Source organism: Schistocerca piceifrons, chromosome 1 (genome assembly GCF_021461385.2).
Source record: "Schistocerca piceifrons isolate TAMUIC-IGC-003096 chromosome 1, iqSchPice1.1, whole genome shotgun sequence".
NCBI classification, from domain to species: Eukaryota; Metazoa; Arthropoda; class Insecta; order Orthoptera; family Acrididae; genus Schistocerca; species Schistocerca piceifrons.
In genome coordinates this window covers 1081180355-1081185732 of record NC_060138.1, presented here as the reverse complement: position 1 = coordinate 1081185732, position 5378 = coordinate 1081180355, and the positions used below count along the sequence as shown (strand labels likewise).

The 5378-nt window shown below is 45.4% G+C and overlaps 1 pseudogene; it reads left to right on the top strand.

Moving 5' to 3' along the window:
• The first annotated feature begins 1118 nt into the window (after positions 1 to 1118).
• LOC124777804 lies at positions 1119 to 3975 on the top strand (annotated as a pseudogene).
• Positions 3976 to 5378: the final 1403 nt, after the last annotated feature.

Here is a 5378-nt window from a genome sequence, read left to right as displayed (position 1 = left end):
CTTACCAGAAAGCACAAGAATTGATACTGGTAACGCCAGTCAACTTTGAGTGTTTCTTCTTACGCTTGTGCTGTTATACTACGTGCACACCGTTTACATACGTTGGTTGCTGAAAGCTATTTTTATGTTAGTGTGATGTGTGCGAGACAAGTCATATTTCACTTTATAAAAAATGGTTCAAATGGCTCTGAGCACTATGGGACTTAAAATCTTAGGTCATCAGCCCCTAGAACTTAGAACAACTTAAACCTAATTAACCTAAGGACATCATACACATCCACGCCCGAGGCAAGATTCTAACCTGCGACCGTAGCAGTCCCACGGTTCCGGACTGCAGCGCCTAGAACCGCACGGCCACCGCGCCCGGCTGCACTTTTTATCTTTAACGATTTCAGGTAGAGGTTATGGACATAAAAGTGGTTGCATATTACTGTCAAACACGCAAACACCCCATTCTCACATGAAAACGCAATGGTCTCTGCTTCTACTATAACTGTTTTTGAAACAAAATTTCGTACGTCAGAGAAGCATAAGCTTGCACGAAGGAACGGAAGATCTTGTAAATTGGAATGGTTCGTGACTTAACCGTGGCTGCATTACGATGATAAGAGTGGCAGCATTTTCTGTTACGAGTGCATTCCGTCTACCCATTTAGTGAACAGTAGGAGACTGCAGAAAGAGTCGGCTTTTTTTTAAGGGAGGTTTCTGTAACTGGAAAAAAGGTACAGAAAAGTCAAGATACATGAGAAGAGTCTTTTTCATTGAGAGCCCCTTGTAATTATTCAGCAACGTGAAAATAGCACATCAGTGATAGCCCAAGTCGCGCGACATCTGTTGACCGATAAGAAGAATGCTAGAACCACTTTACTAGCAATTATCTGTACACGGAGGTGCCTGGGTCAAACAGAAAACGCACTGAGATGTCATGAAACGGTCTCTAGGAACCTCATGACACTTCTCGATGAGGGGCAGAATGATGTGCCAGAACCTAAGACATGACTAAACGCCGTGACACTTGGCTGGCGCCAGCGATACAAAACGAAGTAATGGAAATTACGGCCCACAGGATCCAGCGAGAAATTGTGCAGCAAATAAAAAATTTCCTGTTTCACGAAGTTATGGCAGATTCAACGACGGACGTGGCTGGTGAGGAGCAGATCACTCTTTGTGTTTATTGTGTTGACCCTGAGAGGCTTTAAATAAAAGAGCTTTTCTGGTTTATGTACTCCAGCGGATTCCATGACGTAAATGCTGACAACTACCGCTAAAGACATCCTTCTACGACTGCCACTAGAAATGGCGTACCTATCGCCCACTGTCTCCATGCTGCAGCTAATATGTCTGGGTGTAACAAACATGTGAAGGAAATTCTTCTTCAAGACCAGCCAAAGAGTTCTTTCACATCCACTGCAGCAATCACTGTTTGGATCTGGCACTAAAGGAAGTTTCAAGAAACTGTGATCCATTGTGCCATGTACTGTGAAAGGCGTCTCAAATACACTCCTGGAAATTGAAATAAGAACACCGTGAATTCATTGTCCCAGGAAGGGGAAACTTTATTGACACATTCCTGGGGTCAGATACATCACATGATCACACTGACAGAACCACAGGCACATAGACACAGGCAATAGAGCATGCACAATGTCGGCACTAGCACAGTGTATATCCACCTTTCGCAGCAATGCAGGCTGCTATTCTCCCATGGAGACTATCGTAGAGATGCTGGATGTAGTCCTGTGGAACGGCTTGCCATGCCATTTCCACCTGGCGCCTCAGTTGGACCAGCGTTCGTGCTGGACGTGCAGACCGCGTGAGACGACGCTTCATCCAGTCCCAAACATGCTCAATGGGGGACAGATCCGGAGATCTTGCTGGCCAGGGTAGTTGACTTACACCTTCTAGAGCACGTTGGGTGGCACGGGATACATGCGGACGTGCATTGTCCTGTTGGAACAGCAAGTTCCCTTGCCGGTCTAGGAATGGTAGAACGATGGGTTCGATGACGGTTTGGATGTACCGTGCACTATTCAGTGTCCCCTCGACGATCACCAGTGGTGTACGGCCAGTGTAGGAGATCGCACCCCACACCATGATGCCGGGTGTTGGCCCTGTGTGCCTCGGTCGTATGCAGTCCTGATTGTGGCGCTCACCTGCACGGCGCCAAACACGCATACGACCGTCATTGGCACCAAGGCAGAAGCGACTCTCATCGCTGAAGACGACACGTCTCCATTCGTCCCTCCATTCACGCCTGTCGCGACACCACTGGAGGTGGGCTGCACGATGTTGGGGCGTGAGCGGAAGACGGCCTAACGGTGTGCGGGACCGTAGCCCAGCTTCATGGAGACGGTTGCGAATGGTCCTCGCCGATACCCCAGGAGCAACAGTGTCCCTAATTTGCTGGGAAGTGGCGGTGCGGTCCCCTACGGCACTGCGTAGGATCCTACGGTCTTGGCGTGCATCCGTGCGTCGCTGCGGTCCGGTCCCAGGTCGACGGGCACGTGCACCTTCCGCCGACCACTGGCGACAACATCGATGTACTGTGGAGACCTCACGCCCCACGTGTTGAGCAATTCGGCGGTACGTCCACCCGGCCTCCCGCATGCCCACTATACGCCCTCGCTCAAAGTCCGTCAACTGCACATACGGTTCACGTCCACGCTGTCGCGGCATGCTACCAGTGTTAAAGACTGCGATGGAGCTCCGTATGCCACGGCAAACTGGCTGACACTGACGGCGGCGGTGCACAAATGCTGCGCAGCTAGCGCCATTCGACGGCCAACACCGCGGTTCCTGGTGTGTCCGCTGTGCCGTGCGTGTGATCATTGCTTGTACAGCCCTCTCGCAGTGTCCGGAGCAAGTATGGTGGGTCTGACACACCGGTGTCAATGTGTTCTTTTTTCCATTTCCAGGAGTGTATAATTCTAGAATCCTTAAAAAGGAAAAACGTGTAAGCAGATTTTGTGCTATGATCTAACGTCGATGAGACGAATCCAAACCCAAAAGCTCAATGATTGATTCCAGTATGTCCCATCCGACGGGTTGTAGGAGTGAAATCTTTGACACGTTTCAGGGAAATCTATGAGCGGATACAGAAAACGGTGACCGAAATATTGAATGTACTGAGCTCAGCTAGAGACGAAAGAAGGTCAGTCAGTCCTGAGGACTATGCGAAGCGGCTCGAAATGTCTGAAACTTTTTTCTGTATAACAGTAAAAACGTAAGTGTTTGGACTTTGTTAGCAATTGGTCAGATGCCTACAGAATATAGATTTTAATGCAGCCGAAATGAAACATTCTGTAGGGGCTCTAAAAAAAGCTCTTGAAAATCTTAGGACTCCAGAAGCATTTGATAGTCTTTTAGAGAAATCAAAAGATTATTCTAAAAACCTAAATGTGAAAGACCCAAATATCTCAAGGACAAGATAAATACCAGCGAAATTGTGCCACACAGAAACACCATTTGTTCCCAAAGAACTGTCTCAAGAACGAAAAACTGGGAAAGGTTTGTGTGAAATTCTTGAACTCATTCTGAATGAGACTGATCGAAGGTGCAACCAAGAGGATCTAAAGAGACTACTCCAACTTGAAGAGATACTTACTATATCCTACTAAACACACCCTCCATCAACACGACGTTTGGAAGAACTGCTAGGAATGCATATAACAGATTTCAACATGGACAGGCTTCATGCAAAGCGCGAAATTCTGCGAGCCTTTACGACTATTATAGAACTATATAATGTATCCCCGATTGGAAGAAAACTTATTCCTGAATCTGGTAGAGTTAAAGACCTCACCATTCGGATTCTGACAGTTCCATTACCGCCAGCTTCCTCTGCGAGGTCATTCAGTGCCTTGAGACGACTTAAAACGCCTCAGATAAACAATGACTCAGTCGAGACTCACGCATCCACTTCTTCTCCATGTTCATCAAGACAGGGCCGAGAAATTAGTCTTATGGTTGTCATGAAAGAATTTGTTTCCCGAACTGTCGAAAGGAAAACTACATTCCGAAATCGCACGTAAAATTTTTTTAGTTTAAATAAAAACAAAATAAATGCCTTCTTCTTTCCCAAACAAACTTTGTTTTTCTTTTTTTCATTAAGTTGTGATGCACAGTGTTTGTAAAATAGTAACAATAACAACATGTTTCTCTCTGGCTGACTGATACTGTAGTCCACAGTAAATATGAACTCCTTTTCGTGAATAGTCTCAAAACCAAGTGAGACCAACGTCTTCCCAAATAAATGCTGTCTTTTTAAAAATTAAAGCAACGAAGTTGTTTTCAAGAGCACGACCTATAAAATAGGGTCCATATTTCTATCAATGAGTTGTTTCTCTCTGTAGAACAACATAGTTCTGATAACCTAACACACCTTCCTACGCTGTCGGTATGCGTGTATTCTTAACGGTTTTGCTGAAAGACGAAATCAGTATGTGGATATTCTTGCCCCCCCCCCCCCCCCCAAAGGAATATTTGATACGCCACTGTTTATGCACAATATTTTACATTTCTTAAGTTCAGGGTCACCCGTCAGTCGGACCACTTATCGTTCATCTACTTCAGATCTTTCTGTATTTCGCTACGGTACTGTCTTTTGGTGTTGCACCTTCGAGTAGAAAACGGCATCATCCATGAAGAGCGAACTTGGAGACTCCAAAGTTAACTCATTTACCCTCTGTATGGCACACACAGAAATACTGTGATGTAAAAAACATTAAGGTACTTAACATTAGATGTGTATGGTCAGATGAACAATTTTTCATGTAGTTTTTTCAAAACACGGCACGTTATCTGTAAGTATCATTGCCCACAAAATGTGTATTGCTATACAGTACAAATACTACAGTATTGTTCCTGTGGCAGAAATAATTGATACGTTTTCCTCTATTTCATGGAAATATGTCCATTTGCAATGTCCCAGGTAAGAATTCACAGAAACTTTTGTGTAATAAATCACTTTGGAGACTTCCTCCTTCATTCTACAAGCAGCTTTAGTTGCACAAGAAAAAAACAGCGCCACAAAACTGAAAGAAACTGCTGCAACGGTAACTCATCGTCGTAATCTTGCACAATTTCGAGCCGCAGGCTGTGTCTCTTTGGAACATAAGTCTCGCCATGTAGTCCTGCTTTCCTACCATCTTTCTGTGTTTATTCTGTTCCCACACTAGCCAATTTCTTTAACACACTCCTCCCTACCTTTCACCCATCTATCCCTCTGTCTTACTTTTGGTCGTTTTCTTTGCATCTCCAATTCGTGTATCTTCTTGGGAATTGGGAATCCTCTTGGTTTCCAATCTCCTTAAGTGGCCATACCACTTGGCCTTGATGTTTCTATCGTGGACTGCAAGGGTTCCTCTTCCACTATTTCC